Here is a 12363-nt window from a genome sequence, read left to right as displayed (position 1 = left end):
GATGGATCAGTTGGTTGGTGCGAGTGTGTTCAGCAAAATAGATTTGAGATCGGGGTATCATCAGATACGTGTGAAAACTGAGGATATTCAGAAGACTGCTTTCAGAACAAGGTATGGACATTATGAGTATTCTGTAATGCCTTTTGGTGTGACTAATGCGCCTGGGGTATTTATGGAGTATATGAATAGGATTTTCCATCCGTACCTAGACAAGTTTGTTGTGGTGTTTATTGACGATATTTTGGTGTATTCGAAATCTGAAGAAGAGCATGCTGAACATTTGAGAGTGGTTTTAGGAGTTCTACGAGAAAAGAAGTTATTTGCTAAACTGTCCAAGTGTGAATTTTGGTTAGAAGAGGTTAGTTTTCTTGGTCATGTGGTTTCAAGAGGTGGTGTTGCTGTTGATCCTTCTAAGATAGAAGCGGTATCTGAGTGGGAAGCTCCGAAGTCAGTTTCTGAGATAAGGAGTTTTCTTGGACTTGCAGGTTATTATAGGAAATTCATTGAGGGATTTTCTAAGTTGGCGTTACCGTTGACGATGTTGACTAGAAAGGGGCAAGCGTTTGTTTGGGATTCAAAATGTGAAGAAGGTTTCCAAGAGTTAAAGAGAAGGTTAACTACTGCTCCTATTCTGATATTACCAAGTCCATCGGAACCATTTGAGGTTTACTGTGATGCTTCATTGTTGGGTTTGGGTGGTGTTTTGATGCAGAATAAGCAGGTTGTAGCTTATGCTTCGAGACAACTGAAGGTTCATGAGAGGAACTATCCGACACACGATTTAGAGTTGGCAGCTGTGGTATTTGTTCTGAAGTTATGGAGGCATTACTTGTACGGGTCAAGATTTGAGGTTTTCAGTGACCATAAAAGTTTAAAGTATTTGTTTGATCAGAAAGAGCTGAATATGAGACAGAGGAGATGGTTAGAGTTTCTGAAGGATTATGACTTTGGTTTGAATTACCATCCGGGTAAAGCAAACGTAGTGGCTGATGCATTGAGTCGGAAATCATTGCATATGTCTATGTTAATGGTTAAGGAATTGGATTTAATTGAGCAGTTTAGAGACTTGAGTTTGGTGTGTGAGAGTACTCACAATAGTGTTAAATTGGGAATGTTGAAGTTAACGAGTGGTATTCTGGATGAGATTAGAGAGGGTCAGAAATCCGATGTGCTTTTGGTTGATAAGTTGACTCTAGTGAATCAAGGTCAAGGTGGTGAATTCAGAGTTGATGAGAATGGTGTTTTGAAATTTGGTAATCGGGTGTGTATTTCGGATGTTACCGAACTTAAGAAGAGTATTCTTGAGGAAGGACATCGTAGTGGCCTGAGTATTCATCTTGGGGCTACGAAGATGTATCATGATTTGAAAAAGTTATTTTGGTGGCCGGGAATGAAAAGAGAAATTGCGAGTTTTGTTTATTCTTGTTTGACTTGTCAGAAGTCAAAGATTGAGCATCAGAAGCCGTCTGGGCTAATGCAACCGTTGGCTATTCCAGAGTGGAAGTGGGATAGTATCAGTATGGATTTTGTTTCTGGTTTACCGAGTACAATTAAGAATTTTGAAGCTATTTGGGTGATTGTTGACAGATTGACAAAATCGGCTCATTTCATTCCGATCAGAATGGATTATCCGTTAGAGAGATTAGCTGAGTTGTATATTGAGAAAATTGTAAGTTTGCATGGTATTCCGTCGAGTATTGTTTCGGACAGAGATCCTAGATTCACATCGAAGTTCTGGGAAGGTTTGCAGAGGGCTTTGGGAACTAAGCTGAGATTGAGTTCTGCATATCATCCGCAGACTGATGGTCAGACTGAGAGGACGATTCAGTCACTGGAGGATCTTTTGAGGGCTTGTGTTTTGGAAAAGGGAGGTGCTTGGGATTGTTATTTACCTTTGATTGAGTTTACCTACAACAATAGTTTTCATTCGAGCATTGGTATGACACCGTTTGAAGCTTTGTATGGTAGGAGATGTCGGACACCTTTATGTTGGTATGAGTCCGGTGAGAGTGTTGTGGTTGGACCGGAGATTGTTCAACAAACTACGGAAAAGATTAAGATGATTCAGGAGAAGATGAGGATTGCTCAGAGTCGTCAGAAGAGTTATCACGACAAGAGGAGGAAGTCACTTGAGTTTCAAGAGGGAGATCATGTGTTTTTTCGTGTTACTCCGATAACTGGGGTTGGTCGAGCTTTGAAGTCGAAGAAGTTGACACCTCGATTTATTGGTCCTTATCAGATTTTGGAGAGGATAGGGGAGGTAGCCTATCGTATCGCTTTACCGCCGTCACTTGCGAATTTGCATGAGGTTTTTCATGTGTCTCAGTTGAGGAGGTACATTCCTGATCCGTCGCATGTGGTCCAAGTAGATGATGTACAGGTGAGAGATAACCTGACTGTTGAAACATCACCTATGAGGATCGAGGATCGAGAGTTGAAGCAGTTGCGGGGTAAAGAGATTGCTTTGGTAAAGGTAGCTTGGGGAGGACCAGCAGGTGGCAATGTGACTTGGGAACTTGAGAGTCAGATGAATGAGTCTTATCCAGAGTTATTCGCTTGAGGTATGTTTTCGAGGACGAAAACTCTTTTAGTGGGGGAGAGTTGTAACACCCCGATAAAATATGATAATTATTTAATTTAAGTTAATAGTATATTTATTAATTTAATTAAATAATTGGAATATTATTGGATTATTATTATTGGAATATAAAGTTGGAATCAGAAAAGAGTCCCATTTGGTAAAAAGGTTTTTCACGTGAAAATAGAGAAGCGACTCAAAAGTGAGAAAAGGGCAAAGAGGAAGAGCAAGAGAACAGGGGTTGAAGAAGGGAAAAGCTTGAAGTAAAGGATTTGCCTGATTAACTCAGGTAAGGGGGGTTTATCGTCGTTTAATGGGTATTATGGGTTAACATGTAATGGGTAGTAATAAGCCATTGAATTGACCCTAATTGGGATGAGGAATGCTGTAAATGGTGATGAATAAGTTATGTTAAAACTGTAATTGAATCTATATGTGGGTGAGTCATAAATTTCTGGACGTGTAGCTTTTTACGGAATTGAAATCGGAGGTCCGGAAGTCCTCCGACGGCGAGAAATGCGGGAAATCTGCATTCTGTTTTCGTGTTAGCGCAGGAACAACTTTCTGTTCTGCGTTAACCGGTTAACCCAGGGTGTTAACCGGTTAACACTGTTATGATTTAGAAAAATTAATTTCCGTTCTGCGTTAACCGGTTAACCCAGGGTGTTAACCGGTTAACACTGTTAAAAATTGCCAGAAAGCGTGTTCTGTGTTGCGTTAACCGGTTAACCCAGGGCGTTAACCGGTTAACACTGTTTGGAAAGTGGAAAATTGATATTCAAATATTGTGTACATATTTGACGTTTGGCCTATATTGGTGTATGATATAGTAGGGATCATTTCCCGTTGTTTTGAGCAGTATAGGTATTAGTAGAGCGGGCTAATACTGTGATTTATTATTTGGCATGACATGATATGATTCTGTGATAAATATGCTGATAATATATGATGGTATGCATAATGCTGTGAATATATCTATTATGTATGCAATTGTGGATGGACTTGTTGGTGTAAGCCCTAGAGGCCAATACATTTTGGTACTTGTATCGAATAATAAAAGGCATTCTCTTTATTATGGTTGATTAATAAAGTCCCTGGAATAGATAGTCTGTTTAATGTATTAAGTGTGACTTAATCATGAGAACACATTAAAACATAAGGACACTATTCCTAAAGTATCCGTAGTCGAGCTTTAGTGTGAAGTGGGATAACATTAAAGCATTAAGACTATTATGTTTGTAGACTGATGATCACATCTCATGGATCATGGATAAAGAGTTATCAAGTCTTAAACATAGGTATGAATATTAGGAGTAATATTTATACCGGATTGACCCGCTATGAGAATACTATATAGAAAGTTATGCAAAGTGTCATAAGTTATTCTCATGGTGATAATAGTGTATTCCACTCTTCGACCTGAAACCACTATGGATCCTAGATGTAGAGTCGAGTGCTTTATTGCTGATCCAACGTTATCCGTAACTGGATAACCATAAAGGCAGTTGATGGGTACTCCACAAAGCATGCTGAGGGACATGAGTGACCTAGATGGAATTTGCCCATCCTGCATAACAGGATAAATGTCTATGGGCCCAATATTGAACTGGACAAGGATGACACGGTCTATGCCTTGTGTTCAATATAGACATAAGGGCAAAAGGGTAATTATACACATAATTATTATCACAGATGGTTTTGTCAGATCACATGACATTTTCGTGTCTTGGGTAGCAGTGATGTGTTGCTAGATACCGCTCACTGTTTATTATATTAAATGCGTGATTTAAATATAATTGCCAACGTCACGAAAACCTACAGGGTCACACACAAAGGACGGATTGATGAGAGATAGAGTAACTAAGGAATATCGTAAGGTACGGTACCCTTAAGTGAATTATAGAACATCGTAAGGTACGGTGTACTTGAGTAGAATACGAAATATGGTAAGGTACCATGGGCTTAAGTGATTTTGGGGATATTATAAGATATGGGCCAAAATACACTTAAGTGGGCTTTTTAGCTTGAAGCCCACACAAGTGGTTCTATAAATAGAACCCTTGTGCAGAAGCAAAAATTTGCGGTTGCATTATTTTCGTTTTCACTCTCTCTCTCTCACTCAAAGCCTTCATTCGTACCAGCTAGCACTGAGATTGAAGGAACCCGTTCGTGTGGACTGAGTAGAGACGTTGTCATCGTTCAACGTTCGTGATCGCTTCGTGGATCTGCATCAAAGGTTTTGATCGTCACAAGAGATCTGCACCAAAGGTTTCGATCATCACAAGAGGTAAATATTCTATCACTGATCATGACCATTCGTAAGGATCTCTAAAGGAGAAATTTTAATTTCCGCTGCGCTTTGGGTCGCAAATTCTCCTTCAGGACTGTTTATGGCTTAGAGTGTGAGCATATGTCCATTGTGGATTGTTGTTGATGGTTGCATGCTAGGTGATTTAGCGTGCATAGTATCGCCTTTATGGTGGTAGCTAATTCTCATGGTGAGGAATTAGTGAGTGAGTTATTGTGGATTGTTGTTGATGTTTGCATGCTAGGTGAATTAGCGTGCATAGCATAGCCCTTGGGGTGGTAGCTAATTCCCATGGTGAGGAATTAGTGAGTGAGTCACTAGGTCTCAAATGAGTGGGACTAGTGAGCTTGGTAGCCGTATCTGGATTTGATCGGTGAGGTTGAACTATGTGTTCACGAATAGTCGGTACCGCATGCATGGAGTCTCATTGTATAATGTATGTATGGCGTATAATATGAATGGATGTATTCCAATATTATACGTGTGTTTTGTGTTGGGTTGAGTATGATTATGATTTTGAGTTGATGTTGCCGTTACTGAATGTGTGATCTGATTTGGGTGATGAAATGTGTTAACTTACTTAGAATTACATGATATTTTATAATGCTTATTATATCGATTGAGGAACTCACCCTTACAACTATGTTTCAGGTAACGAGCAGTGATTGAGTAGAAGCTAGTGCTTGGAGTCTAGTGTAGTTCCTTAGTGGGTCATGCTCTGGTATATGTAACATCGGGACGGGATGTTTACTTTGTTTTCATTTGTGGTTGTTGAACAGTTTTACATGTAATGTGATTACATGGTTTGCATGACTGATTAGATTTCTATCCGCTGCGGATTGTGCAATGCCTTGTTTTGATTAATAAATGAGCATGACCAGTTATTTTGATGAATGGTGTGAAGTGTCAAGTGTGACACCCTTAAATTGCATATCTACTCTGATTTATATTTTGTTGAATTAATTAATTATTGGGGTATTTTAGAAGGGTGTTACATTACGCAATTGAGACCGATCAACTTATATATGATATAAGTAATCCTAATGCAAAATACGGTATATGTGATATACTGTTTCTGTTTCGTTCATTCGAACACTAAATGATTGTTTTCCTTTGAGCGATCAATGGTCATTTGCTTCGGAATTCGACATTAGTATGGTGAAGCAATGACCTGTTGATCAATCATACTGAATCAACAATCGAGGTGTGTTTGACGGTCTGAAGTTGGCGCATTAGGGTTGGTGACGGCGCAAGGGTTGTGCCGTCGAGGAGTTGTGAATTTAGGGCTTTTTGGAAGAGGTCCGAAGACTGTTTCAAAGTTCTATTAGTTTGGCCGCGTGAAGCTCGTATGACGAGCGTAACAGGCGTAACAAACTGGATGCGTGACGGTCGTAACACGCCCATGATGGTCGTCACACTCACATTGCCTGTGACGGTCGTCACACGCCTGTGACGGTCGTCACACTCCCAGAGTCAAAATTTTGGGGTTCCTGTTTTGTGACTATGCAAGGGTTGTGTTCATGCAAAACAATGTCCATTTCAAATGAATTGTTCATTAAAAATTTGGACAGGGGCGCTGCCCCTCCAACCCCGCAAGGGCGCTACCCCTTGACCCCGTCCGCTGATCGGTCAGCGGAACCACCGGCTAACTCTGCGTAGTGTGATCGGTCGCCAAAATTCAATTTGGTTTTAATTAATTAAAGGAATTAAAATTTAATAATAACAATGTGTTTATTATTATTGCCTTGTGGTGATCAGTTATGGCCTTAGTTATCCTTTATTTTGTTTTGGGTTTTTTTTTTAAATACGACCTGCGTGTCGTGCCTCTCCTTTTGATCTCTTAATGTAACTTCTTTTCTCATCTCAAACCCTCGTATGTAAAACGAGTTTCTTCTGGAATGTAATGTTATGAATAAAGAGAAGAAGACAATGTTATGAAGAAAGAGAAGATTTCAATATCAAAAGAGGACAATCTTGAAGATCTTGCTTGGAGAAGCTTAGAGAAGAATTCAATATTAAAGGAGGACATCCTTGAAGATCTTGCTTGGAGAAGCTTAGATCGTTGTAGGTTAGCTTAGGTTCTCTCATTGGCTTGGGAGAACAATTGCGCTAGGGGCCATAACTGTTTCATTTTGTTTGTATGTATGTTGATGCATGTGAATGTATGTTGATGCATGTGAGAGACGATTTATATGATAAACAAGCCGGTGAGATCATAACAATTGCAATTCCCTCAAACTAAAATATTAAGTTTATGCTTTCCAAGTTTTAGCACTCATCAAGACTAGTATCGGATAATGTAGGTTTCGCCAAAGCGAGGTGCATGTTCTATATTAGTAAGGTGCGATGGGATAATTGTAATATCCAACTGCTAAAACAATGGGTCAAACTTAACTAAACAAATTATGATGATATTATATATGTTTGCTTTCCAAGTTTTAGCACTCATCAAGACTAGTATCGGATAATGTAGGTTTCGCCAAAGCGAGGTGCATGTTCTATATTAGTAAGGTGCGATGGGATAATTGTAATATCCAACTGCTAAGACAATGGGTCAAACTTAATTATAATAATATCATATATGTTTTAGAAGCAAGAGTTGGGAATGATCCATATGATGGATTCGAATAAGGAGTTATTCACCCAACTGAAATTTTCGAGAGTTGTATGAGATACAATTGGAAGGAGTTCCTACCTAAATAACCTAGTTTTGTGTAATCCGCCTACGCGGACTTAGAACGAAGTGAAATATGGATCTCGACCCACTAGAAAATCTTCCAACGGGATTTTCCGAATCAAATGATGAGGGTCATTTGTTTTGAGTAAAATAGTGGGAGCATATTTGATTAAAGGCCTAATTAAATATGTCAATGATACTTATATTTTCTTAATCCTTATGTAGATAACCATGACATCAAACACCTCTAACAACATCTTGCGATCAATCCTTGACAAGGAAAAATTGTCTGGGACAAATTTTCTGGATTGGCACCGAAACCTGAGGATTGTCCTCAAACATGATAAAAAGCTGTATGTCTTGGAGACACCTGTTCCTGAAGAGGAACCTCCTAGTTCTGCACCTAAGGCAGAAAGAGATGCTTATAAGAAGCATGTCGATGATGCCAATGAAACTGCTTGTCTCATGTTGGCTACCATGAACTCAGAATTGCAAAAGCAACATGAGAACATGTCAGCGTTCGATATGATCGAACACCTGAAGCTGCTCTATCAAGAGCAAGCAAGGCATGAGAGGTTTGAAGTTTCAAAAGCCCTTTTCCAAAGCAAGTTAGCTGAGGGAGCCCCTGTAGGTTCCCATGTACTCAAGATGATTGGGTATGTGGAAAACCTTGAGAGATTGGGTTTTCCCCTCGAAAAGGAACTTGCGACTGATTTGATCTTGCAATCGTTGCCAGATAGTTTCAGTCAATTTGTCCTAAATTTCAATATGATTGATATGGACAAATCTCTTCCTGAACTGCTCGCCATGTTAAGAACTGCCGAGCAGAATCTGAAGTCAAAAGGGAAGTCCATTCTGATGATCGGAAATGGAAAGAGACAGAACAAAAGTCCCACCAAGCAGGGTGATAAAGGGAAAGGCAAGGAAGTTGCCAAACCCAGACCCACCGTTGCTGCTTTGAAGCCTAGTGGAGGCATAGCAAAGGCAGGCATCTGCTTCCATTGCGGTAAGACCGGACACTGGAAGAGAAACTGCCCAAAGTACCTGGAAGATACGAAGAATGGAGTAGAGACTTCAACTTCAGGTATTTTTGTTATTAAATAAATTTATCTACTTCTGCATCATGGGTATTAGATACTGGATGCGGTTCTCACATTTGTACAAATGTGCAGGGGCTGAAAAGGAGTAGAGATTTGGCAAAAGGTGAAGTTGACCTACGAGTTGGCAGTGGAGCAAAGGTTGCTACTTTAGCCGTAGGATCTTATGTATTGACTTTACCTAGTGGTTTTAAAATTCAGTTAGAGAACTGTTATTATGCACCTGCAATTAGCAGGAATATTATTTCCATTTCTTGTCTGGACAAGTTTGGTTTTTCATTTATAATAAAGAACAATTGTTGCTCAATTTATTTGAATGATATATTCTATGCTACTGCACAAATGAGCAATGGACTATATGTCCTTGATCTCAAAATGCCTATTAATAACATTAATACTAAAAGGGTGAAACCTAACGAGTTAAAACCAACTAGGTAAGAATATTAAAACTCTTCGATCAGATCGAGGTGGTGAGTATTTAAGCCTAGAGTTTGATCCCTCTGAAAGAGTGTGGGATCCTATCCCAACTTACTCCTCCTGGAACACCCCAATGGAATGGTGCATCTGAGAGAAGAAATCGAACCCTGTTAGACATGGTCCGATCCATGATGAGTCACGCCGATCTTCCAAACTCCTTTTGGGGACATTGACAGCAGCTTACACACTTTAACCGTGTTCCATTCAAAAAGGTTGAGAAGACACCATATGAGATATGGAGTGGTAAGAAACCACATATGTCTTACATAAAGATTTGGGGTTGCGAGGTTTATGTGAAACGACAAATTTCAACTAAGCTTGAGCCCAAATCTGACAAATGCTTATTTGTGGGGTATCCTAAAGAAACAAGAGGGTATTACTTCTACAATCCTTCTGAGGGCAAAGTGTTTGTCGCTCGAACTGGAGTTTTCCTAGAAAATAATTTTATTTCCAAAGGAACCAGTGGGAGGAAAGTAGAGCTTGAAGAAATTCAAGAATCACAAAGCATCGACACACCTATGGAGGAATTGGAGCAGGAAACACAAGTAGTTGTGTAAGAGCAACCTGCTCAAGTGGAACAAGACCAACGTAGGTCAGGCAGGATACGTCACCTACCTGAGATATATGGATATCTGATCAAGGTGATGTATTACTCATGGATCAAGATGAGCTTGTGACCTACTCATGGAATCTTCGTTTTGATGAAACAGTAAAACAATATGGATTCATCAAGAACGAAGATGAGCCTTGTGTCTACAAGAAGGTTAGTGGGAGCATGATCGTATTCCTGGTATTATATGTAGATGACATATTACTTATTGGAAACGATATCCTTACCCTGCAACAAGCAAAGTCTTGGGTGGGGAAATGCTTATCTATGAAGGACCTAGGTGAAGCAGCCTATATATTAGGAATCAGAATCTATAGAGATAGATCATAAAATGCTTGGCCTAAGTCAGAGTACATAGACAAGGTGTTGAGACGCTTTAATATGAATGATTCCAATGGTTATGTGTTTTGCTGAAATGGTGGCGCTGTGAGCTTGAAAATTTCAAAGCAAGATACAGTTGCTGATTCTACAACCGAGGACGAGTATATTGCTGCCTCAAATGCAGAAAAGGGAGTTGTTTGGATCAAAAAGTTCATTAGTGAACTTGGCATAGTCCCTAGCATTGTGGATCCCATTGGTCTCTATTATGATAACAATGGTGCTATCGCACAAGCCAAGGAGCCTAGATCTCACCAACGATCCAAACACATACTTAGACGTTATCATCTCATTCGAGAGATAATAGATAGAGGAGATGTGAAAATATGTAAAGTACCTACACTTAACAATATAGTTGACCCACTGACAAAGCCTCTTGCGCAGCAGAAGCATGATGGCCATACTAGATCAATGGGCATACGGGGTATGCCTGATTGGCTCTAGTGCTAGTGGGAGATTGTTGGTGTAAGCCCTAGAGGCCAATACATTTTGGTACTTGTATCGAATAATAAAAGGCATTCTCTTTATTATGGTTGATTAATAAAGTCCCTGGAATAGATAGTCCGTTTAATGTATTAAGTGTGACTTAATCATGAGAACACATTAAACATAAGGACACTATTCCTAAAGTATCCGTAGTCGAGCTTTAGTGTGAAGTGGGATAACATTAAAGCATTAAGACTATTATGTTTGTAGACTGATGATCACATCTCATGGATCATGGATAAAGAGTTATCAAGTCTTAAACATAGGTATGAATATTAGGAGTAATATTTATACCGGATTGACCCGCTATGAGAATACTATATAGAAAGTTATGCAAGGTGTCATAAGTTATTCTCATGGTGATAATAGTGTATTCCACTCTTCGACCTGAAACCACTATGGATCCTAGATGTAGAGTCGAGTGCTTTATTGCTGATCCAACGTTGTCCGTAACTGGATAACCATAAAGACAGTTGATGGGTACTCCACAAAGCATGCTGAGGGACATGAGTGACCTAGATGGAATTTGCCCATCCTGCATAACAGGATAAATGTCTATGGGCCCAATATTGAACTGGACAAGGATGACACGGTCTATGCCTTGTGTTCAATATAGACATAAGGGCAAAAGGGTAATTATACACATAATTATTATCACAGAAGGAATTGTCAGATCATATGACATTTTCGTATCTTGGGTAGCAGTGATGTGTTGCTAGATACCGCTCACTGTTTATTATATTAAATGTGTGATTTAATATAATTGCCAACGTCGCGAAAACCTACAGGGTCACACACAAAGAACGGATTGATGAGAGATAGAGTAACTAAGGAATACCGTAAGGTACGGTGCCCTTAAGTGAATTATAGAACATCGTAAGGTACGGTGTACTTGAGTAGAATACGAAATATGGTAAGGTACCATGGGCTTAAGTGATTTTGGGCATATTATAAGATATGGGCCAAAATACACTTAAGTGGGCTTTTAGCTTGAAGCCCACACAAGTGGTTCTATAAATAGAACCCTTGTGCAGAAGCAAAAATTTGCGGTTGCATTCTTTTCGTTTTCACTCTCTCTCTCTCACTCAAAGCCTTCATTCGTACCAGCTAGCACTGAGATTGAAGGAACCCGTTCGTGTGGACTGAGTAGAGACGTTGTCATCGTTCAACGTTCGTGATCGCTCCGTGGATCTGCATCAAAGGTTTTGATTGTCACAAGAGATCTGCACCAAAGGTTTCAGTCGTCACAAGAGGTAAATATTCTATCACTGATCATGACCATTCGTAAGGATCTCTAAAGGAGAAAATTTTAATTTTCGCTGCGTTTTGGACCGCAATTCTCCTTCAAATACACATGACCAGAAGGTAACGACTCTTGCTCGTGGTCGACAATGTCATTGTTCACCATTTGATAAACCAATATGTATTCTTCTTCTTCTTCCTCGTCAATATCATCAACTTCAACTTGTTTTGGGGTAAGGCAACATAATAATATATCTTTAAAATTTTATAGTTAAACGGGCCTAACGGGCTACCCGTTGCCTATAGAGGTTAGCCCTAATGGAAAACAGGTTTTTTGAGGTCGAGCTAAAAGGGCCCTGAAAAAATATAGGCTCTAATTTTAAGGCCTAAGTAAGACCTGTGATTTTTCGGGCTTGGAGGGCTGACCCATATGGGTAAGCTCATTTTGATAGCTCTAAGGACAATGTCTTAACTACTAGTAACGACTCTATCAAATCTTTCCATTTTGGG

This window comes from Lathyrus oleraceus, chromosome 1 (genome assembly GCF_024323335.1).
Source record: "Lathyrus oleraceus cultivar Zhongwan6 chromosome 1, CAAS_Psat_ZW6_1.0, whole genome shotgun sequence".
Classification (NCBI taxonomy): Eukaryota; Viridiplantae; Streptophyta; class Magnoliopsida; order Fabales; family Fabaceae; genus Lathyrus; species Lathyrus oleraceus.
Note: the sequence above shows the minus strand (reverse complement) of the source record.